The sequence below is a fragment of the Lissotriton vulgaris genome, chromosome 5 (assembly GCF_964263255.1).
Source record: "Lissotriton vulgaris chromosome 5, aLisVul1.2, whole genome shotgun sequence".
In the NCBI taxonomy this organism is placed as follows: domain Eukaryota; kingdom Metazoa; phylum Chordata; class Amphibia; order Caudata; family Salamandridae; genus Lissotriton; species Lissotriton vulgaris.
In genome coordinates, this window is record NC_141693.1 from 561,938,921 (window position 1) to 561,964,789 (window position 25,869).

Below are 25,869 nucleotides of genomic sequence, written 5' to 3' on the forward strand. Positions count from 1 at the left end.
GGGCGTGCATTAACATCTGATCGAATTCAAACGATTCTAGATATACCAGTTCCCCGCACTCAGAGAGATGTACGTGTCTTCATAGGATTAACGTCCTTTTGCAGACAGTGGATCATGGGGTTTTCGCACATTATCAAACCTTTGTTAGCGTTATTGTCCAAAACTACGCCAATGCCCCTTGAATGGACGGATGAATGTCAGACTGCTTTTGAACAATTGAGACAAGCCCTTTGTTCTGCACCCGTGTTAGGTACACCAGATTATACAAAGATTTTCACGTTGTACGTGCACGAGAAAGATGGGTGCGCGTTATCAGTGTTAGTGCAGACACACGGGGATAAGCAGAGGCCATGTGCGTATTTCTCAGCCATTCTTGATCCTGTAGCGCGAGGGTTACCTGGGTGTTTTCGAGCAGTTGCAGCAACAGCAGTAGCTATACGGCAGAGTGAGGGAATAGTTTTGTCGCACAAATTGTTGGTGCTAGTTCCCCATGCAGTAGATGCCTTGTTAAATCAAACGAAAACCCAGTATCTTACGAGTGCACGTTTAACAGGATATGAGCTCACACTTCTGGCGCCACATATCACACTGAAAAGATGCGCTACCCTGAACCCTGCCACTTTATTGCCTTATCCGGTTGCTGAGGGCAAAGAGGAAGAACACCATGATTGTGTTTTCCTGACCGAAGAACAAACAAAGGGTCGTGTCGACTTACAGGATACGCCACTTCCAGATGTGGATGGGGAACTGTGGGTTGATGGATCGTGTTTGAGGCTGCCAGATGGCACAACTTCTGCAGCATATGCGATCACGACACTTAAGACGGTGGTAGAAACAGCACGAATACCCCAGAAATCAGCCCAAGCAGCGGAGCTGATAGCTTTGACAAGAGCCTGCGAATTTAGTGCTGGCTTATGTGTGAACATCTACACAGACAGCCGGTACGCCTTCGGAGTAGCGCATGACTTTGGCCTACTCTGGAGAGAGCGTGGGTTTTTGACTTCGCATGGAGTGCACATTATGCACGGAGAACTAGTGCGTGATCTCCTAAACGCGTTACTTTGTCAAAAGAAAGTGGCGATAATCAAATGCAGCGCACATAAAGAGGTCACTGACAAAGTGGGACAAGGTAATGCTTTTGCAGACAGTATAGCACGACAAACGGCTATGTCACGAAACGACTCCCCTAGGTATGTAGTGAAGTCGCAGGCTGAGCGATGGCATGATGCTAGAGCAGAGGTATTAGACGTCCAGAAATCAGCGACTGAAGCGGAACTTGTAACATGGGTAGCAGAGGGAGTACTGGATGACGAGGGTTGTTGGAGAAGCAAGGACATGGAACGATGGAAATTGCCTGCAGCTTACTTGCAAGTAATGGTCCAGATGACACATGGGTTGGCACATGTTGGAGCTCTTGCAATTACTCGATTGTTAACACGAGTTTGGGAGCATCCTGAGATTGCCAACACGGCCAAGAGGGTAGTGCAGACCTGTTTGATATGTTTATAGCACAATCCTGCAAAAGGGACGCATACTCCGAAGGGAGGGTTCGTTCCTCCTTCTGCACCATTCGAGGTACTACAAATGGATTACATCCAGCTTGAGCGTTGCAATAACCTTAAGTATGTCTTAGTGGTGGTATGTGCTTTTAGCAAATGGGTTGAGGCCTTCCCCACGAAAGACAATACAGCTTTGACAACGGCTAAGGTTTTGCTCAAAGAGTATTTCCCTCGATATGGCGTTTGCAAATTTTTGTGGAGCGATAATGGTCCTCATTTTGTTGGGAAGATTGTGGAAAATGTGTTGAATGGATTGGGGATTCAGCAAAAGTTTCACGCTGTGTTCCATCCTCAGTCAGCAGGTCTTGTCGAACGGTACAATGCTACTTTGAAACTAAAGTTGGCTAAGATTGTGGCATCCACGTCTTTGAAGTGGCCGGATACCTTACCGTTAGCGTTACTCTCTATTAGATCAGTGCCCCACTCTCGAACTGGCCTCACACCTTATGAAGTGGTGTTTGGAAGGCCAATGAATATATGGGGAGTTCCTAAGCCGTGATTGTTACATGATGTGCCTTGCATAATGATGAACGATTATTCGGCACGATTAACAAATGATTTACTTTCCATTCACCAACAGGTTCGAGAAGCGCTTCCTGACAATTCCATTGGAGAGGCTCACAATCTTCGTCCTGGCGATTTTGTGATGGTAAAATCCTTCGAGAGAGCGAACAGCTTGGAACCGAGGTGGCGTGGCCCGAGCAAGTCCTGCTTGCAACTCGAACAGCTGTGCGAGTGACCAACAGGAAGTGGTGAGTGCACTCTACCCACTGCCGTCGTGTCTCTCCGGATCTGGTGAGCCCGACAGCGTTGACCGACTACAGAGATATCTTGGACGAGGAAAAGAGCCCAGCTGTGACGTCAGCCGAATCTGAGGGAGCCTTCCCGGACCACACTGTTTCTGGACAACAACGATACAACCTGCGGCCACGATAGGAGGAAGATTTGTTTTGGGCGAGACTGGTTGAGTTACCGCTCCAGGTTTGTGAAACGGAAGCCGGGAATCTCAAGGGGGGGGGATCAGTTCTGCCAAGAGTAGCGACACCCATCTTGACCCCGGAGAAGAAAACAACGGCTACCTCGGAGCTCAGCACTCACATTTTTGTTTTTTTAGTTGTATATTTGAGACATTGTGAACTTTTTGAACTATGGCGTCTTCAGCATCACGAGATAGAAGAATTCTTGGTGCTATATTGTTTGTATTGACAATTGTGGTGATAGCAGTGATAGCCTGGGTAGTAGAACTTGTGGTACCTGTACGAGAACATTTGCTGCCGACTACCCCGGCTCCATCTGAACATTTTCATTTCACCTTACCCTATCATGAAGAACGGCACTGACAAACTTACTTGAACAATAGTTTCATTCAAATTTTGCATCATACTCACAATATGACGAACACTTCTAACTGTTGGGTATGTGGGATGTTGCCTGGACATCAGAAGAAAGGAGGCACACCACTTATCCCACTCCTGTTTTCCCACAATGGTTCCTGTAATGCCTGGTATACTCTTCTGTTCACTCTGCGATGGCCAACAAAAGGGGGGGTGCCTGGACATCAGAAGAAAGGAGGCACACCACTTATCCCACCCCCGTTTTCCCACAATGGTTCCTGTAATGCCTGGTATACTCTTCTGTTCACTCTGCGATGGCCAACAAAAGGGGGGGTGCTTTTCCGTTTAAATAGGATATGTTATCATGATCGGGACGGCTATCCACAAGCTGAGGGTACTCGATTCGAATGGGAAGAGTACCGCCCTGACAACGTGTCTACACCCCGAATTTATAGCAATCAACGGAACATTAACATGTCCAGCTCTCATGTTATTAATGTCATAGATACTAAGGCTGATCTTTGTATACGTAATAAAGGTACAATATCGGCTGGAAAAAGTGAATGTAACACCACAGTTACATTTGACAGTCCGAATGGCATATCATTTGTGGCATCCCGAAATACATATTTTATCTGTGGCAATAAAGGTTATTATCGACTCCTGTTAGGATGGTTAGGTACATGTTATATCTCTTTTGTATTGCCCCCTGTATTCATTGCCCCACCAATGTACCATAATGATTATGCACTGTATCATGATTTTGTGTTAAATAGAGTCAAACGTGCTGTAGTCTTTGAAGATATTGATCAGACTGATACTGCTCTGCAACAATATGTGGATTTTAATTTGGGTTTGTTTTCTTTTGTGGGAGCAGCTCTGAACAGTCGAAAGATACGACGACTGACCCGTGTTGTCGAGGCTGTAGCTAATGATACTGCTTCTGCATTGGGGAATATAACTGAAAAGCTTCAAATTTCTAGAATTGTTACGCTCCAGAACCGGATGGTTCTAGATGTAGTTCTAGCTGATCGGGGGGGGGGGCATGTAGAATTATTGGAAGTAGCTGCTGTCTTTACGTTCCAGACAGCTCACCATCTGTATATGATGCCATATCTAGATTACATAAAATTGCTGCTGAGATACATCCAGACAATGGTACGTGGACCTTTTCGGGGTGGTTCTGGTCAATGCTTAGTACATGGGGCTGGAAGCTGCTGACAATTTTATGTATCATAGTTGGGATATTATTCTTCCTATGTTTGTGTATACAATGTGGCCCTGCATTATGTTCTATGTGTTTATCAGCGTGTATTCCATCCAGATGAGCTTTTGCCCAACACGAATCAATGCTTCATAAAGAAGTAGCCCAGATTATGTCGATTGATATAGAAGATGAGTATCCTGACTATGTTCATTATGAGGTAGCTTCAGCTAAGCGCTAAAAGGGTCGTCTGTCGTATTTTGACAATGGCTGGGTTAGCGCTTAGCTTTACTACATGTTATTATACCTTATCTTGGCCTTAGTGTTAAACGCCATTTTGAATGTTACGGCGGCCATTTTAGAGAATGAGTGGCCTCGTGGTCAGCGTGCCCTTTAGTCCTTTGTCTGTGCCACCGACCATTCGAGTTTGCCCAGCAACAGGCTATTTTTAGTAACGGTCAAGCCTGCACATGCGCAGTTTCGACTGACCAGTCACCCCTTAGGAATGTTCCGCCAAACTGACCAGTAGTGTTGTAACTCCTCCCATGAGTTGGCTGTGTTCCAAAAATGACCATATATGTACCTAAAACTCTGTAACCATGTACCGCCTACCTTTCATATGTTTGAAAACTGTATAAAAGAAGGACTTGCACCGAAGTTCGGTGTGATACTTCTTGCATTACCGAAGGGTGCTGTAGGAATGTACCACCACCCCATGGGGTCTTAATAAACTTGTCTTTTGCATTTTCCAGTTTCTGTGCCAACAGTTCTTATGGTGTAGTGGGTATTCTGCGGAGTATGTAGGCCTGGAGAACCCAATACCACAGCACTGAGTGGTATTGTGTGGAGTGTATGTTGTATTTAGTAGAGTGTAATTGTGTGGCATGTAATTATGTGTCACTGAGTGGTATTGTTTGGAGAGTATGTTGCATTGAGTACAGTGTAATTATGTAGCATATAATTATGTGTCACTGAGTGGTATTGTGTGGAGTGTGTTTCATTCAGAAGAGTGTAATTATGTGGCGTGTAATTATGCGGCACTGAGTGGTATTTGGAGTGTATGTTGCATTGAGTGCAGTGTAATTATGTGGCGTGTAATTATGCGGCACTGAGTGGTATTTGGAATGTATGTTGCATTGAGTGCAGTGTAATTATGTGGCGTGTAATTATGTGGCACTGAATGGTATTTGGAGTGTATGCTGTATTGAGTGCAGTGTAATTATGTGGCGTGTAATTATGTGGCACTGAGTGGTATTTGGAGTGTATGTTGCATTGAGCGCAGTGTAATTATGTATCATATAATTATGTGTCACTGAGTGGTATTGTGTGGAGTGTATGTTGTATTTAGTAGAATGTAATTGTGTGGCATGTAATTATGTGTTACTAAGTGGTATTGTTTGGAGTGTATGTTGCATTGAGTACAGTGTAATTATGTAGCATATAATTATGTGGCACTGAGTGGTATTGCGTGGAGTGTGTTTCATTCAGAAGAGTGTAATTATGTGGCGTGTAATTATGTGGCACTGAGTGGTATTTGGAGTGTATGTTGCATTGAGTGCAGTGTAATTATGTGGCGTGTAAATATGTGGCACTGAGTGGTATTTGGAATGTATGTTGCATTGAGTGCAGAATGATTATGTTGCGTGTAACTATGTGGCACTGAGTGGTATTTGAAGTGTATGTTGCATTGAGCACAGTGTAATTATGTATCATATAATTATGTGGCACTGAGCGGTATTTTGTGGAGTGTATGTTGTATTCAGTAGAGTATAATTAACTGGTGTGTAATTATGTGGCACTGAGTGGTATTGTTTGGAGTGTATGTTGCATTGAGTGCAGTGTAATTATGTGGCATGTAATTATGTGGCACTGAGTGGTATTTGGAGTGTATGTTGCATTGAGACCAGTGTTATTATGTGGCGTGTGATTATGTTGCACTGAGTAGTATTTAGAGAGTATGTTGCATTGAGCGCAGAGTAATTATGTAGCATTTAATTATGTGGCATTGAGTGCTATTGTGTGGAGTGTATGTTGTATTCAGTAGAGTGTCATTGCGTGGTGTGTAATTATGTGGCACTGAGTGGTATTGTTTGGAGTGGACGTTGCACAGAGTACAGTGTAATTATGTAGCATACAATTATGTGGGACTGAGTGGTATTGTGTGGAGTGTGTTTCATTCAGAAGAGTGTAATTATGTGGCGTGTAATTATGTGGCACTGAGTGGTATTTGGAGTGTGTGTTGCATTGAGTGCAGTGTAATTATGTGGCGTGAAATATGCAGCACTGAGTGGTATTTGGAATGTATGTTGCATTGAGTGCAGCATGATTATGTGGCGTGTAACTATGTGGCACTTAGTGGTATTTCGAATGTATGTTGCATTGAGTGCAGCATGATTATGTGGCGTTTAACTATGTGGCACTGAGTGGTATTTGGAGTGTATGTTGCATTGAAATTATGTATCATATATTTATGTGGCACTGAGTGGTATTGTGTGGAGTGTATGTTGTATTCAGAAGAGTCAAATTGAGTGTTGTGTTTAATTATGTGGCACTGAGTGGTATTGTTTGGAGTGGACGTTGCACAGAGTACAGTGTAATTATGTAGCATACAATTATGTGGCACTGAGTGGTATACTTTGGAGTGTGTGTTGCATTGAGTGCGGTGTAGTTATGTGGCATGTAATTATGTGGCACTGAGTGGTATTTGAAGTGTATGTTGCATTGAGTGCAGTGTAATTATGTGGCGTGTAATTATGTGGCACTCAGTGGTATTTGGGGTGAATGTTGCGTTGAGCGCAGTGTAATTATGTAGCATATAATTATGTGGCACTGAGTGGTATACTTTGGAGTGTGTGTTGCATTGAGTGCTGTGTAATTATGTGGCGTTTATTTATATGGTACTGAGTGGTATTTGGAGTGTATGTCACATTGAGTGCAGTGTAATTATGTGGCATGTAATTATGTGGCAATGAGTGGTATTTTGGAGTGTATGTTGCATTGAGTGCAGTGTACTCATATGATGCGTAATTGTAAATGTAAATGTAAATGTATTGGCATTTATATAGCGCACTACTTACCCGTAGGGTCCCAAGGCGCTTCGACCGCTGCGAAACCCTTCCTGGCTTCCCTGAGAGATGGTCCCTTAATGGGTATCTCCAGGGTGAGACCAGGCATCCCCGGCGGTCTGGTGGGGCCGTTAGTGAAGATGAGGCAAGCTAATGCCCAGAGTTGCCGAGTGTGATCGCTGATCAGAGTGGGCACCGAGGCGAGAGAATTATCGAGGCGGCTGACCCTGGTCCAGAAACCTGCCACGCCGGGAATCGAACCCTGGTCCCGGGCCGTCCTCTGCTCTCGGGTCTGCCGCCTCTAACCAGTGAGCCACACTACTCACTAATTATGTGGCACTGAAAGGTATTTGAAGTGTATGTTGCTTTGAGTGCAGTGTAATTATGTGGTGTGTACCTTTGTGGCACTGAGTGGTATTTGGAGTGTATATTGTATTGAGTGCAGCGTAATTATGTGGTGTGTCATTATGTGGCACTGAGTGGTATTTGGAGAGTATGTTGCATTGAGCGCAGTGTAATTATGTGGCGTGTAACTATGTGGTACTGAGCGGTTTTTGGAGTGTATGTTGCATTGAGTACAGTGTAATTATGTGGTGTGTGATTATGTGACACTGACTGGTATTTGGAGTATATGTTGCATTGAGTGCAGTGTAATTATGTGGTGCATAATTATGTGGCACTGAGTGGTATTTTGATCGTATGTGGCATTGAGTGCAGTTTAATTATGTGGGTGGTATTTGGAGTGTGTGTTGAGTTGAGCGCTGTGTAATTATGTAGCATATAATTATGTGGCGCTGAGTGGTATTGTGTGGAGTGTATGTTGTATTCAGTAGTGTAATTTTTTTGGCGTGTAATTATGTGGCACTGAGTGGTATTTAGAGTGTATGTTGCATTGAGCACATTATAATTATGCATCATATAATTATGTGGCACTGAGCGGTATTTTGTATTCAGTAGAGTATAATTAACTGGTGTGTAATTATGTGGCACTGAGTGGTATTGTTTGGAGTGTATGTTGCATTGAGTACAATGTAATTATGTAGCATATAATTATGTGGCACTGAGTGGTATTGTTTGGAGTGTATGCTGCATTGAGTGCAGTGTAATTATGTGGCGTGTAATTATGTGGCAGTGAGTGGTATTTGAAGTGTATGTTGCATTGAGACCAGTGTAATTATGTGGCGTGTAAATATGTTGCACTGAGTGGTATTTAGAGAGTATGTTGCGTTGAGCGCAGTGTAATTATGTATCATATAATTATGTGGCATTGAGTGCTATTGTGTGGAGTGTATGTTGTATTTAGTAGAGTGTAATTGTGTGGCATGTAATTATGTGTTACTGAGTGGTATTGTTTGGAGTGTATGTTGCATTGAGTGCAGTGTAATTATGTGGCGTGTAATTATGTGGCACTCAGTGGTATTTGGAGTGTAATTTGCATTGAGCGCAGTGTAATTATGTAGCATATAATTATGTGGCACTGAGTGGTATTGTGTGGAGTGTGTTTCATTCAGAAGAGTGTAATTATGTGGCGTGTAATTATGTGGCACTGAGTAGTATTTGGAGTGTATGTTGCATTGAGTGCAGTGTAATTATGTGGCGGGTAAATATGCGGCACTGAGTGGTATTTGGAATGTATGTTGCATTGAGTGCAGAATGGTTATGTTGCGTGTAACTATGTGGCACTGAGTGGTATTTGAAGTGTATGTTGCATTGAGCACAGTGTAATTATGTATCATATAATTATGTGGCACTGAGCGGTATTTTGTGGAGTGTATGTTGTATTCAGTAGAGTATATTTAACTGGTGTGTAATTATGTGGCACTGAGTGGTATTGTTTGGAGTGTATGTTGCATTGAGTACAATGTAATTATGTAGCATATAATTATGTGGCACTGAGTGGTATTGTTTGAAGTGTATGTTGCATTGAGTGAAGTGTAATTATGTGTCGTGTAATTATGTGGCACTGAGTGGTATTTGGAGTGTATGTTGCATTGAGACCAGTGTAATTATGTGGCGTGTAATTATGTTGCACTGAATGGTATTTAGAGAGTATGTTGCGTTGAGCGCAGAGTAATTATGTAGCATATAATTATGTGGCATTGAGTGCTATTGTGTCAAGTGTATTTTGTATTCAGTAGAGTGTAATTGCGTGGTGTGTAATTATGTGGTACTGAGTGGTATTGTTTGGAGTGGAAGTTGCAGAGAGTACAGTGTAATTATGTAGCATACAATTATGTGGCACTGAAAGGTATTCTTTGGAGTGTGTGTTGCATTGAGTGCAGTGTAATTATGTGGCGTGTAATTATGTGCCACTGAGTGGTATTTGAAGTGTATGTTGCATTGAGTGCAGTGTAATTATGTGGCGTGTAATTATGTGGCACTGAGTGGTATTTGGAGTGAATGTTGCGTTGAGCGCAGTGTAATTATGTAGCATATAATTATGTGGCACTGAGTGGTATTGTGTGGAATGTGTGTTGCATTGAGTGCAGAGTATTTATGTGGCATGTAACTATGTGGCACTGAGTGGTATTTGGAGTGTATGTTGCATTGAGTGCAGTGTAATTATGTGGCACTGAATGGTATTTGGAGTGTATGTCGCATTGAGTGCAGTGTAATTATGTGGCGTTTATTTATGTGGCACTGACAGGTATTTGAAGTGTATGTTGCATTGAGTGCAGTGAAATTATGTGGCGTGTAATTATGTGGCACTGAGTGGTATTTGGAGTGAATGTTGCGTTGAGCGCAGTGTAATTATATAGCATATAATTATGTGGCACTGAGTGGTATTTGGAGTGTATGTTGCATTGAGTGCAGCATAATTATGTGGTGTGTAATTATGTGGCACTGAGTGGTATTTGGAGTGTATGTTGCATTGAGTGCAGTGTAATTATGTGGCGTGTAACTATGTGGCACTGAGTGGTATTTGGAGTGTATGTTGCATTGAGTGCAGTGTATTTATGTGGCATTTAATTATGCGGCACTGAGTGGTATTTGGAGTGTATGTTGCATAAAGTACAGTTTAATTATGTGGCATGTAATTATGTGGTGCTTAGTGGTATTTGGATTGTATGTTGCAATTAGTGCAGTGTAATTATGGGGCGTGTAACTATGTGGAACTGAGTGGTATTTGGAGGGTATGTTGCATTGAGTGCAGTGAAATTATGTGGCATGTAATTATGTGGCACTGAGAGGTATTTGGAGTGTATGTTGCATTGAGTGCAGTGTAATTATGTGGCGTGTTATTATGTGGCACTGAGTGGTATTTGGAGTGTATGTTGCATTGAGTGCAGTGTAATTATGTGGCATGTAACTATGCGGCACTGAGTAGTAGTTGGAGTGTATGTTGCATTGAGTGCAGTGCAATTATGTGGCGTGTAATTATGTGCACTGAGTGGTATTTGGAGTGTATGTTGCATTGAGCGCAGTGTAATTATGTATCATATAATTATGTGGCACTGAGTGGTATTGTGTGGAGTGTATGTTGTATTTAGTAGAGTGTAATTGTGTGGCATGTAATTATGTGTCACTGAGTGGTATTTGGAGTTTATGTTGCATTGAGTGCAGTGTAATTATGTGGCTTGAAATATGCGCAATGAGTGGTATTTGGAATGTATGTTGCATTGAGTGCAGCATGATTATGTGGCGTGTAACTATGTGGCACTTAGTAGTATTTGGAATGTATGTTGCATTGAGTGCAGCATGATTATGTGGCATGTAACTATGTGGCACTGAGTGGTATTTGGAGTGTATGTTGCATTAAGCACAGTGTAATTATGTATCATATAATTATGTGGCACTGAGCGGTATTTTATGGAGTGTATGTTGTATTCAGTAGAGTATAATTAACTGGTGTGTAATTATGTGGCACTGAGTGGTATTGTTTGGAGTGTATGTTGCATTGAGTACAATGTAATTATGTAGCATATAATTATGTGGCACTGAGTGGTATTGTTTGGAGTGTATGTTGCATTGAGTGCAGTGTAATTATGTGGCCTGTAATTATGTGGCACTGAGTGGTATTTGGAGTGTATGTTGCATTGAGACCAGTGTAATTATGTGGCGTGTAATTATGTTGCACTGAGCGGTATTTAGAGAGTATGTTGCGTTGAGCGCAGTGTAATTATGTAGCATATAATTATGTGGTATTGAGTGCTATTGTGTGGAGTGTATGTTGTATTCAGTAGAGTGTAATTGTGTGGTGTGTAATTATGTGGCACTGAGTGGTATTTGGAGTGTATGTTGCATTGAGACCAGTGTAATTATGTGGCGTGTAATTATGTTGCACTGAGTGGTATTTAGAGAGTATGTTGCGTTGAGCGCAGTGTAATTATGTAGCATATAATTATGTGGTATTGAGTGCTATTGTGTGGAGTGTATGTTGTATTCAGTAGAGTGTAATTGTGTGGTGTGTAATTGTGTGGCACTGAGTGGTATTGTTTGGAGTGGACATTGCACAGAGTACAGTGTAATTATGTAGCATACAATTATGTGGCACTGAGTGGTATTCTTTGGAGTGAGTGTTGCAATGAGTGCGGTGTAATTATGTGGCGTGTAATTATGTGGCAATGAGTGGTATTTGGAGTGTATGTTGCATTGAGTGCAGTGTCATTATGTGGCGTGCAATTATGTGGCACTGAGTGGTATTTGGAGTGTATGTTGCATTGAGTGCAGTGTAATTATGCGGCATGTAATTATGCGGCACTGAGTGGTATTTGGAGTGTATGTTGCAATGAGTGCAGTGTAATTATGTGGCACTGAGTGGTATTTGGAGTGTATGTTGCAATGAGTCCAGTGTAATTATGTGGCATGTAACTATGTTGCACTGAGTGGTATTTGGGGTTTATGTTGCATTGAGTGCCGTGTAATTATGTGGCACTGAGTGATTTTTTGAGTGTATGTTGCAATGTGTGCAGTGTCATTATGTGGCGTGTAATTATGTGGCACTGAGTGGTATTTGGAGTGAATGTTGCGTTGAGTGCAGTGTAATTAAGTGGCGAGCAATTATGTGGCACTGAGTGGTATTTGGAGTGTATGTTACATTGAGGGCAGTGTATTTATGTGGCGTGCAATTACGTGGCACTGAGTGGTTTTTGGAGTGTATGTTGCATTCAGTGCAGTGTAATTATGTGGCGTTTATTTATGCTGCACCGAGTGGTATTTGGAGTGTATGTTGCATAAAGTGCAGTTTAATTATGCGGCGTGTAATTATGTGGCGCTTAGTGGTATTTGGAGTGTATGTTGCAATGAGTGCAGTGTAATTATGTGGCATGTAACTATGTGGAACTGAGTGGCATTTAGAGTGTATGTTGCAGTGAGTGCAGTGTAATTATGTGGCATGTATGTGACACTGAGTGGTATTTGGAGGGTATGTTGCATTGAGTGCAGTGAAATTATGTGGCATGTAATTATGTGGCACTGAGAGGTATTTGGAGTGTATGTTGCATTGAGTGCAGTGTAAATATGTGGCGTGTAATTAAGCGACACTGAGTGGTATTTGGAGTGTATGTTGCATTGAGTGCAGTGTAATTATGTGGCATGTAACTATGCGGCACTGAGTAGTAGTTGGAGTGTATGTTGCATTGAGTGCAGTGTAATTATGTGGCGTGTAATTACGTGGCACTGAATGGTATTTGGAGTGTATGCTGTATTGAGTGCAGTGCAATTATGTAGCGTGTAATTATGCGACACTGAGTGGTATTTGGAGTGTATGTTGCATTGAGTGCAGTGTAATTATGGGGCGTGTAATTATGCGACACTGAGTGGTATTTGGAGTGTATGTTGCATTTAGTGCAGGGTAATTATGTGGCATGTAATTATGTGGTACTGAGCGGTTTTGGGAATGTATGTTGCATTGAGTACAGTGTAATTATGTGGCGTGTGATTATGTGACACTGACTGGTATTTGGAGTATATGTTGCATTGAGTGCAGTTTAATTATCTGGTGCGTAATTATGTGGCACTGAGTGGTATTTTGATTGTATGTGGCATTGAGTGCAGTGTAATTATGTGGGGTGTAATTTTGCGGCACTGAGTGGTTTTTGGAGTGCGTGTTGAGTTGAGCGCTGTGTAATTATGTAGCATATAATTATGTCGTGCTGAGTGGTAGTGTTGGACTTGGCCCTTATGGCAGGTTCAACCCTAGACTTTTTGCTTGTAACGGTGACCTGGTGATGGTGATTTTTGGGTTCTGCGCACTTTCACTGTGTCCCAGTGGAAAGTGCGTGCGCACTCTGAGTGCATGTGATGAGATAGGCCTGCCCTCTAATAGGAATGCATGGGGAATGTATGTGTCCCTGGTAGTTCCTGATGCGTGGGGTGTACAGGTTCGAATCTGATATGTGCGAACTCGTGAGAGTGAATGCTTCGCAATGGTGTGTGTTGCATGAGTGTGTCATATGTAGAAGTGCCACTTCTAGGAGTTGGCATATTAATATAAAATGTGTCTGGCGTGTGATTGGCTGGAGCAGGCTGGTGAGCCTGGCTCCAGGAAGGCTGGATGGGTCTGCCCGGTGGTGTGTGGGAGATTAGCATGCTGATGGCTGGGGAGGAGTGTACCTGTGGCCTGAATGAGGCTGGGTTTTCCCCAGACAATGCTGGCTCCGCCCCCCTGTGGTGTGACTGATGTCCCTAGCCCTGCCAGTGAAAGAAAGGGGTGGTTGGGCCATCAAGGGTACTCAAGAACCAGCTGCGACTGGTTCCGCCCCCACCCTGCACCTTCAGACAAAGGAATGCACTGTATAAAAATGGGGCTGTGTCCCCACAGATTTTGTTCTGCTTTTGGATCCTGCCAGAGGGGGCTGTTGCTGCTGCTGGGCCAGAGGACCGCCACTTGGCGTGTCTCCCTGCCTGGAGACCCAGTGAGCTGGCTCTGGGCCCAGCCTTGCCCCCCCCTGCCTTGCTGAAGGACTCTGCTGGACCTTTATTTTACTTATAGCGCCTGGGAGCGCTCTATTTTGGTCCGCTAGCGCTTGGGAGCGCTTGATTTGGTATTTAGCGCAGGGAGCGCTGTAAATTGCCTTTTAGCGCTAAGGAGCGCTTTGCCTGCATAGCGAGTGCCCATCTCGCTTATTTTGGTTAATTTGCCCCCTGGCAGGTGCCCACCCTGCCAGGGACCTTGCCGCTATATTTTAAGTTTACCTCGAGGGAGCCCACTCCTCGGTAAACTCATCCCCCGCCTACGAGTGCCTGGAACGGGCCGCCGCGCTGCCCGCGACGACCCGGAAGTGGCTGTCCGGCCGGCCAATCCGAGCGCGGCCCGACGGAAAGCCCGCCCCCGCGACCCGGAAGTCAGGCGGGCCGGGGACAGGACATAGAGGCAAACCGGAAAGTGACGGGAGTCCAACCCGTGCTCCGGTGCAAGAAGGGAGAAGAAGGGTCCAGACGCCAGCGCCGGCTCCAGCAGGGCTCTCCTGAGAAGGGGGAGAGCCCGCCTAGGCGCCTGGGGAGCACAGCGGAGATTGAGGAAATCCGCCCGCCCCAAGCTGAGTTCACCGCCGCCGACCCCTCCGGAGTCCCTGTGCTGCACACCGGTGAGTGGAGCTGACCGGGAGGAGGGGGAGTGAGGCCGAAGCCCCGTGGTAGTTGTGAAGAGTGTGGGCCTTCCTGGGTAACCAAGTCCCCCCCGAGGGGGCTCCCACATTGCGGCTGCATTCTTTTGAAGAGCCTGCGAGGCTCAGGGCAGCAGTTGTTTTCACGTGCCCCAGAGGCTCAGGGGGCATTTGGTGTCTGTGGTGGAGTGGCCCCAGAAGGCCCCACCTTGCCCCCACCTTGTTGTGAGCCCGGAGAAAAGGCTTAAGGGGCACATCTTCAGTTAAAAGCCCACGAGGGGCTCAGGCGCATTATTGTTGTTTAGAGCCCTGAGAGGCTCAGAGGGGACATTTTATTGCTTCAGAGCCTGGAAGGCTCCAACGTTGACCTCAAACATTGTTGCACCAGTTGCCCAGCACTTTGTGGGCAACTGCTCCGTTTAGGCCCCCCTGACATTGGACACAGGGCGTCCTAGCCCCAACAAGGCCAGAGGGCCTAGGGACAGTCACAGGTGGTGACTTACGTGAGTTTGGCGCAATTGTACTTTCTCTGCACCTCTGAATGTATTGTTTATGCGTCATGTGCCTTTACACCTCTGAATGAATGTCATGCATTGCATCATGTGTATGTTCTTACACCCCTACAGGTATTGTGATACATAGGTGGTTGTTTTCTCCCTAGTACAGGTGGTGCTAGTGAGGTCCTGGTTACCAGTAGATACTGGTTGTGTGCTATTTTGTGCTAAAGTAATTTTACATTCTAAGTGCTATTTCTGAAAGTGTTACTTCTGATTCCTGACAGTGGTCCAGGTGGCCCTGTCTTGTAAATATCCCCTGTAAATTCTGCCCGTGCCCCTGGCACTTTGTAAAGTGTGTGTTTTATCTAATGTGTTTGGTGTAATACAAAGGCTATTTTTATATATATAACCTTGTGTGGAGTTTCCTTTGTGGTGGGCCTTGGGTGTTGTTGCTGGGGTGCGTGCGCAAATACTTAACTCATATCGCCTCCAAGTTTAGCCTTGACTGCTCGCGCCACGTTACCTAGAGGGGTTATCTTGGCGTGTAACTCCCTTGCCCTGACTCTTGGAAGTGGCGATCCCTGACTGACCTCGACGCGAGTCTTGGCCGGCCAGGGTCCCGTTTCTAACAGGTATTGTGTGAAGTGTATGTTGTATTCAGTAGAGTAATTTTTTTCGCGTGTAATTATGTGGCACTGGGTGGTGTTTGGAGTGTATGTTGCATTGAGTGCAGTATATTTATGTGGTGTGTAATTATGTGGCACTGAGTGGTAGTTGGAGTGTATGTTGCATTCAGTGCAGTGTAATTATGTGGAGTGTAACTATGTGGCACTGAGTGGTATTTGGAGTGTATGTTGCATTGAGTGCAGTGTAATTATGTGGCATTTAATTATGCGGCACTCAGTGGTGTTTGGAGTGTATGTTGCATAAAGTGCAGTTTAATTACGTGGCGTGTAATTATGTGGCGCTTAGTGGTATTTGGAGTGTATGTTGCATTGAGTGCAGTATAATTATGTGGCTTGTAATTATGTGGCACTGAATGGTATTTTGAGTATATGCTGTATTGATTGCATTGCAATTATGTGGTGTGTAATTATGTGGCACTGAGTGGTATTTGGATTGTATGTTGCATTGAGCGCAGTGTAATTGTGTGGCATGTAATTATGTGTCACTGAGTGGTATTGTTTGGAGTGTATGTTGCATTGAGTACAGTGTAATTATGCAGCATATAATTATGTGGCACTGAGTGGTATTGTGTGGAGTGTGTTTCATTCAGAGGAGTGTAATTATGTGGCGTGTAATTATGTGGCACTGAGTGGTATTCGGAGTGTATGTTGCATTGAGTGCAGTGTAATTATGTGGTGTGTAATTATGCGGCACTGAGTGGTATTTGGAGTGATTGTTGCATTGAGTGCAGCATGATTATGTGGCGTGTAACTATGTGGCACTGAGTGGTATTTGGAGTGTATGTTGCATTGAGTGCAGTGTGATTATGTGGCGTGTAATTATGTGGCACTGAGTAGTATTTGGAGTGTATGTTGCATTGAGAAAAGCGTAATAAGGAGGCGTGTAATTATGTTGCACTGAGTGGTATTTGGAGAGTATGTTGCGTTGAGCGCAGTGTAATTATGTAGCATATAATTATTTGGCACTGAGTGCAATTGTGTGGAGTGTATGTTGTATTTAGTAGAGTGTAATTGTGTGGCATGTAATTATGTGTCACTGAGTGGTATTGTTTGGAGTGTATGTTGCATTGAGTACAGTGTAATTTAGTAGAGTGTAATTGCGTGGTGTGTAATTATGTGGCACTGAGTGGTATTGTTTGGAGTGTGTGTTGCATTGAGTGCAGTATAATTATGTGGTGTGTAATTATGTGGCACTGAGTGCTATTTGGAGTGTATGTTGCATTGAGTGCAGTGTAATTATGTGGCGTGTAATTATGTGGCACTGAGTGGTATTTGGAGTGAATGTTGCATTGAGCGCAGTGTAATTATATAGCATATAATTTTGTGGCACTGAAAGGTATTTGGAGTGTATGTTGCATTGAGTGCAGTATAATTATGTGGTGTGTAATTATGTGGCACTGAGTGGTATTTGGAGTGTATGTTGCATTCAGTGCAGTGTAATTATGTGGCGTGTAACTATGTGGCACTGAGTGGTATTTGGAGTGTATGTTGCATTGAGTGCAGTTTAATTATGTGGCACGTAATTATGTGGCGATTAGTGGTATTTGGAGTGTATGTTGCATTAAGTGCAGTGTAATTATGTGGCATGTAACTATGCGGCACTGAGTAGTAGTTGGAGTGTATGTTGCATTGAGTGCAGTGTAATTATGTGGCGTGTAATTATGTGGCACTAAATCGTATTTGGAGTGTATGCTGTATTGAGTGCAGTGCAATTATGTGGCGTGTAATTATGTGCACTGAGTGGTATTTGGATTGTATGTTGCATTGAGCGCAGTGTAATTATGTATCATATAATTATGTGGCACTGAGTGGTATTGTGTGGAGTGTATGTTGTATTTAGTAGAGTGTAATTGTGTGGCATGTAATTATGTGTCACTGAGTGGTATTGTTTGGAGTGTATGTTGCATTGAGTACAGTGTAATTATGTAGCATATAATTATGTGGCACTGAGTGGTATTGTGTGGAGTGTGTTTCATTCAGAAGAGTGTAATTATGTGGCTTGAAATATGCGGCAATGAATGGTATTTGGAATGTATGTTGCATTGAGAGCAGCATGATTATGTGGCGTGTAACTATGTGGCACTTAGTGGTATTTGGAATGTATGTTGCATTGAGTGCAGCATGATTATGTGGCGTGTAACTATGTGGCACTGAGTGGTATTTGGAGTGTATGTTGTACTGAGCACAGTGTAATTATGTATCATATAATTATGTGGCACTGAGAGGTATTTTATGGAGTGTATGTTGTATTCAGTAGAGTATAATTAACTGGTGTGTAATTATGTGACACTGAGTGGTATTGTTTGGAGTGTATGTTGCATTGAGTACAATGTAATTATGTAGCATATAATTATGTGGCACTGAGTGGTATTGTTTGGAGTGTATGTTGCATTGAGTACAGTGTAATCATGTGGCCTGTAATTATGTGGCACTGAGTGGTATTTGGAGTGTATGTTGCATTGAGACCAGTGTAATTATGTGGCTTGTAATTATGTTGCACTGAGTGGTATTTAGAGAGTATGTTGCGTTGCGCGCAGTGTAATTATGTAGCATATAATTATGTGGCATTGAGTGCTATTGTGTGGAGTGTATGTTGTATTCAGTAGAGTGTAATTGTGTGGTGTGTAATTATGTGGCACTGAGTGGTATTGTTTGGAGTGGACGTTGCACAGAGTACAGTGTAATTATGTAGCATACAATTATGTGGCACTGAGTGGTATTCTTTGGAGTGTGTGTTGCATTGAGTGCGGTGTAAATATGTGGTGTGTAATTATTTGGCAATGAGTGGTATTTGGAGTGTATGTTGCATTGAGTGCAGTGTCATTATGTGGCGTGCAATTATGTGGCACTGAGTGGTATTTTGAGTGTATGTTGCATTGAGTGCAGTGTAATTATGCGGCATGTAATTATGCGGCACTGAGTGGTATTTGGAGTGTATGTTGCAATCAGTGCAGTGTAATTATGTGGCACTGAGTGGTATTTGGAGTGTATGTTGCAATGAGTGCAGTGTAATTATGTGGCATGTAACTATTGGGCACTGAGTGGTATTTGGGGTTTATGTTGCATTGAGTGCCGTGCAATTATGTGGCACTGAGTGATTTTTTGAGTGTATGTTGCATTGTGTGCAGTGTCATTATGTAGCGTGTAATTATGTGTCACTGAGTGGTATTTGGAGTGAATGTTGCGTTGAGTGCAGTGTAATTAAGTGGCAAGCAATTATGTGGCACTGAGTGGTATTTGGAGTGTATGTTGCATAAAGTGCAGTTTAATTACGTGGCGTGTAATTATGTGGCGCTTAGTGGTATTTGGAGTGTATGTTGCAATGAGTGCAGTGTAAATATGTGGCATGTAACTATGTGGAACTGAGTGGTATTTGGAGGGTATGAAACATTGAGTGCAGTGTAATGATGTGACATGTAATTATGTGGCACTGAGAAGTTTTGTTTGGAGTGTATGTTGCATTGAGTGCAGTGTAATTATGTGGCGTGTAATTATGTGGCACTCAGTGGCATTTAGAGTGTATGTTGCAGTGAGTGCAGTGTAATTATGTGGCATGTATGTGACACTGAGTGGTATTTGGAGGGTATGTTGCATTGAGTGCAGTGAAATTATGTGGCATGTAATTATGTGGCACTGAGTGGTATTCTTTGGAGTGTGTGTTGCATTGAGTGCAGTGAAATTATGTGGCATGTAATTATGTGGCAATGAGTGGTATTTGGAGTGTATGTTGCATTGAGTGCAGTGAAATTATGTGGCGTGCAATTATGTGGCACTGAGTGGTATTTTGAGTGTATGTTGCATTGAGTGCAGTGTAATTATGCGGCATGTAATTATGCGGCACTGAGTGGTATTTGGAGTGTATGTTGCAATCAGTGCAGTGTAATTATGTGGCACTGAGTGGTATTTGGAGTGTATGTTGCAATGAGTGCAGTGTAATTATGTGGCATGTAACTATTGGGCACTGAGTGGTATTTGGGGTTTATGTTGCATTGAGTGCCGTGCAATGATGTGGCACGGAGTGATTTTTTGAGTGTATGTTGCATTGTGTGCAGTGTCATTATGTAGCGTGTAATTATGTGGCACTGAGTGGTATTTGGAGTGAATGTTGCGTTGAGTGCAGTGTAATTAAGTGGCAAGCAATTATGTGGCACTGAGTGGTATTTGGAGTGTATGTTGCATAAAGTGCAGTTTAATTATGTGGCGTGTAATTATGTGGCGCTTAGTGGTATTTGGAGTGTATGTTGCAATGAGTGCAGTGTAAATATGTGGCATGTAACTATGTGGAACTGAGTGGTATTTGGAGGGTATGTTGCATTGAGTGCAGTGTAATGATGTGACATGTAATTATGTGGCACTGAGAAGTTTTGTTTGGAGTGTATGTTGCATTGAGTGCAGTGTAATTATGTGGCGTGTAATTATGTGGCACTCAGTGGCATTTAGAGTGTATGTTGCAGTGAGTGCAGTGTAATTATGTGGCATGTATGTGACACTGAGTGGTATTTGGAGGGTATGTTGCATTGAGTGCAGTGAAATTATGTGGCATGTAATTATGTGGCACTGAGAGGTATTTGGAGTGTATGTTGCATTGAGTGCAGTGTAAATATGTGGCGTGTAATTAAGCGACACTGAGTGGTATTTGGAGTGTATGTTGCATTGAGTGCAGTGTAATTATGTGGCATGTAACTATGCGGCACTGAGTAGTAGTTGGAGTGTATGTTGCATTGAGTGCAGTGTAATTATGTGGCGTGTAATTATGTGGTACTGAGCGGCTTTGGGAATGTATGTTGCATTGAGTACAGTGTAATTATGTGGCGTGTGATTATGTGACACTGACTGGTATTTGGAGTATATGTTGCATTGAGTGCAGTTTAATTATGTGGTGCGTAATTATGTGGCACTGAGTGGTATTTTGATTGTATGTGGCATTGAGTGCAGTGTAATTATGTGGGGTGTAATTGTGCGGCACTGAGTGGTTTTTGGAGTGTGTGTTGACTTGAGCGCTGTGTAATTATGTAGCATATAATTATGTGGCGCTGAGTGGTATTGTGTGGAGTGCATGTTGTATTCAGTAGAGTGTAATTTTTTTCGCGGGTAATTATTTGGCACTGGGTGGTGTTTGGAGTGTATGTTGCATTGAGTGCAGTATATTTATGTGGTGTGTAATTATGTGGCACTGAGTGGTAGTTGGAGTGTATGTTGCATTCAGTGCAATGTAATTATGTGGAGAGTAACTATGTGGCACTGAGTGGTATTTGGAGTGTATGTTGCATTGAGTGCAGTGTAATTATTTGGCATTTAATTATGTGGCACTGAGTGGTATTTGGCGAGTATGTTGCATAAAGTGCAGTTTAATTATGTGGCGTGTAATTATGTGGCGCTTAGTGGTATTTGGAGTGTATGTTGCATTGAGTGCAGTATAATTATGTGGCTTGTAATTATGTGGCACTGAATGGTATTTTGAGTATATGCTGTATTGATTGCAGTGCAATTATGTGGTGTGTAATTAAGTGGCACAGAGTGGTATTTGGAGTGTATGTTGCATTGAGTGCAGTGTAATTATGTGGCGTGTAATTATGCGGCACTGAGTGGTATTTGGAGTGTATGTTGCATTGAGTGCAGTATAATTATGTGGCTTGTAATTATGTGGCACTGAATGGTATTTTGAGTATATGCTGTATTGATTGCAGTGCAATTATGTGGTGTGTAATTAAGTGGCACGGAGTGGTATTTGGAGTGTATGTTGCATTGAGTGCAGTGTAATTATGTGGTGTATAATTATGCGGCACTGAGTGGTATTTGGAGTGATTGTTGCATTGAGTGCAGCATGATTATGTGGCGTGTAACTATGTGGCACTGAGTGGTATTTGGAGTGTATGTTGCATTGAGTGAAGTGTGATTATGTGGCGTGTAATTATGTGGCACTGAGTGGTATTTGGAGTGTATGTTGCATTGAGACCAGCGTAATAATGTGGCGTATAATTATGTTGCACTGAGTAGTATTTGGAGAGTATGTTGCGTTGAGCGCAGTGTAATTATGTAGCATATAATTATTTGGCACGGAGTGCAATTGTGTGGAGTGTATGTTGTATTTAGTAGAGTGTAATTGCGTGGTGTGTAATTATGTGGCACTGAGTGGTATTGTTTGGAGTGTGTGTTGCATTGAGTGCAGTATAATTATGTGGCGTGTAATTATGTGGCACTGAGTGGTATTTGGAGTGTATGTTGCATTGAGTGCAGTGTAATTATGTGGCGTGTAATAATGTGGCACTGAGTGGTATTTGGAGGGAATGTTGCATTGAGCGCAGTGTAATTATGTAGCATATATTTATGTGGCACTGAGTGGTATTTGGAGTGTATGTTGCATTGAGTGCAGTATAATTATGTGGTATGTAAATATGTGGCACTGAGTGGTATTTGGAGTGTATGTTGCATTCAGTGCAGTGTAATTATGTGACGTGTAACTATGCGGCACTGAGTGGTATTTGGAGTGTATGTTGCATAAAGTGCAGTTTAATTATGTGTGCTTTGCCGCCGCCTCCCGCCGGAGCCCGAGCCCAGAGCCCGACAAGAACCAGACTCCCAGACCTCTCAGAGCCCGTTCCACAGTCCCTGCAAAGAAGGGACCCGTGGAGGCACCGAGTAACGTGGGACCGGACCTCTTGGAAGACACTCGAAAAGCTGACTGCGCAGCTTCTGAGGCATCCTCGACGTTGTGCTTTGGGGACTGAGAACCCCCACCACCGAGCAGCCCTTGCACCGAAGATCAGCCCTCCAGCATCTCCACGATCTGCGTGGGGCCCTTTTGCATTGTGCCACTCGACGCGCCATCCCGGCCACTAGCCACGTGGTCAGCGGCCATCTTGGCGACGAAACCGACGATTTACACAGCAGGTCTGGTTGCTCCAGACCTACCCAAGCTCCTGTAAAAAGGAGCACTCGCTCTGACCTTGCTGGTCCGAGTGTTAAGCATCTTTCAACTTCTGCGTGGCTTGCATTTGCCAAGGCCTGTTTGCTCCGATCAAGTTGCCAACACCGCCAACAACGAGAAGCCTGCGTGGGACAGCTCGTGACCGACTCCTGGACGTCCTCGACCCCCGGTGTCCACGTGGCTGCAGAGAGAAGCTACCCGACAACGCCTGTTTGCACCCGACATCGCCTGGTTCCAATCTGGTTCCACGGTAGTCACTGGCTAGTGACTATGAACATTGTCCGCTCTGCTTTCAGGTCTTCACATCTTCAGATCCACCCTTGGATCCACCGGAACTCTTCACATCGAGCCGCCGGCAGCATCTTCAGCTCCAAGCACCATCGACCAGCGTGACGAAACCCGACACTACTTCGACCCTGTGCACCCGCTTCCTGTGGGTGAGGTAACTCAGCTCCGCCGGTGCTTCTGCACTGGTACACATCTCAAGGGCCTGTGTCTTAAGTTTCAGCTCCGTAGGTCACTCGGAAGGTTCCTAACTTTCTAACTTTGTACTTTTTACGCACCATAGACTTTGCATTGGAAAGTGCGTGCACTTTGAACACTGCACCCGAGTCCCGCGGGCCTTTCCCGACTTAGTCACTGCTAGTCTCGAATAGCTCCAGCGATTCCCAAGGCCCTAGGCCTGTTCCCTTTCCTATTGGTATCTCTTATACCACTTTCTTAGTATATGGTTTAGGTGGCCCCTAGGGCTCATCCATATTGTGCAACTTTTGTGTATTTTAAACTGTCTTGTGATTTAACGCTTGTGCTTCTGTGCTCATAAAGAGTCCAGGCGATTTTATAGTTAATAAATCAATATATATTTTCAATATATATCTGTGTGGTGTCCCTTTCATTTGGTATTCAAGGGGGTTGTGTATGGGAATACAGCTGGCTTCACATGCCTTTCAGAGTTTAGCCTAAGACTGCTTTGTCCACGTTACCACTAGGATAACTGGTCTACAAGGTTGAATTACAACCAATCATCATAAGGGTTGCTTGGCATGGTACAAAGTGATCACTAAGAATTAGTGAGCATTATATACCAGGCCAACTTCTCACACACTTGAACTATTATTTTTCCTTCCAAGAGTATTTATTGAGATTGTGGTATATTTTTGTCGTTATTTGGTCTTGTGCTAAGCCTTATATAAAAATACTTATTTTTATAATACTACTGTGTCGTGTCCATTTGTAGTGTATTCACTTTATTACTGTATGTGGTCATAAATGCTTAACACACAGCCTCTGAGATAAGCCTGTCTGCTCTGCCAAGCTACCAAGGGGGTGAGCAGGGGTTATCAAAGGGTGTGATCCCCTTGCCCTGACTAGAAAAGGTGTGTCCCTATTTGTCAGAAGTGCATACCTCTGCCAACTAGAGACAGCCGGTTCTAACAATTCCTGTATGAGATGCAAAGCGCTTTGACCTAACAGTGTGCCACTGTGAATTCACCATGATGTCATAATTCATGACGCTGAGCAGGGCTATACAGTCAGGCCTGTGACTGGCAAGACTGTTAGTCAGACATTACTGTCAAGACCATAAGGGGAATCGGCCCTCGCTGACGAGGAACCAAACTCTCGGCCATGGGACCCAGGGCCTTTGGATTTCGCAGGCAGAAGATAGGCCTCTGCTTGCTGACCTTGATGTGCCTGGGGTCCATGCTCTACCCTTTACAAGCACTTACAGGAGAAAGTGCAGAGCTCCGTGAACCTGCTCCTGGAGTTCAAGCTGCTGCAGGAGACGCTCTTTGCGCAGCTGGAAGGGACGTATGAGGAGCGGTCCAGGCTGGAGCAGTCCCTCTAGAAGGAGCATGCGGAGCACAAAAAGACCAAGGACGATTTTGTAGTATTTAAATTGGAAGCTCAAGAAGCTCTGAGCAAAGAGAAGGAAGAAGCCATGAACCACTTTGTCGATCTCCCCTCTCACCACAAGATCCTGAAGAACCAGCATGAAGGAGTGAAGCAGCAGCTCCTGGACTTGCAGGAGCAGTATAACTCTCTAAAGCTGGAAAACCGGCGAGCATTGGGGAGCCACAACCAGAAATATGCCCAGCTGCAGCGGGAGTATGAGGAACACCTGGGAATGATGCTGGCTACAATATCGAAACTAATGGAAGAAAGTATTGTTCTTTCTTAGCAATGCACACGAAGAGCTCCGCTATCAGCTGCTTAGTGCGCAGGAGCAGCTGAATCCGATGTGCCAGATGAAGGAAGTTCTTAAGAGGATACCAAGCTTCAAGCTGTTCACAGCCCTGAAAAACCAGCAATTCCAATCACAGGCCCCAGACAATATGCGTTCCAGAGCCTCTGAAGCTGAATTGCAGCATATTCGCAAACAGGCTGGTCTACCACTGAATACTCTGGAGACGCCGGCAGACTCTGGGAAGAAAACCCCATAAGGTGCTGTCTGGACTACAGAATCCCGCCAAAATTATTGGTACCCCGGACAGGGTCTCTTGAAGTTCTGCCACAGCCAGCGTTGCCTCTGTGGCTAGCGAAGCATAGAGATGGTAGTGCCCTGCGTTTCTAGAGGACGGTGGATAGCATCCAGGCTGGAGACGAGATGCTAAAAGAATTAAAGACCGTAAACTTCACCATTGGGAACATTAATATTGGATATGACAAACTGGGGATCTGTCTGCTGTTTGCTGTTTGCTCCACGGACCTTTGCCCTTGGATACTCGTGTGGGAGCCTCTCATTCTTTGGACGCCCACACCTCGCCGGACCCGCTCCGCGGGTCCCGCATCGCTCCTGAAGCCTGAGGGGAACTGTTGCTTCAAGGACAAGTGCTAGCTGGGGAGTTCAGGGCTGCTGCTGGGCTGCGAGCGAAGACCGGGACTACAGATCCAAGGAGTCCCCGGTCGGCCGATCACCATCACCTGGCCCGCTCTCCCTGCAAGTGCCGCCCCCAGCTCACAGGTGGGGTTAAAACTTCACCCTTTACCCTCCTCTGTGGGACCTGTCTGCTGTTTGCTGTTTGGTCCACGGACCTTTGCCCTCGGATAC

General features: G+C 44.1%; 1 pseudogene; it reads left to right on the forward strand.

Moving 5' to 3' along the window:
* The first annotated feature begins 24,446 nt into the window (after nt 1-24,446).
* LOC147711272 (uncharacterized) lies at nt 24,447-25,656 on the forward strand (annotated as a pseudogene).
* Nucleotides 25,657-25,869: the final 213 nt, after the last annotated feature.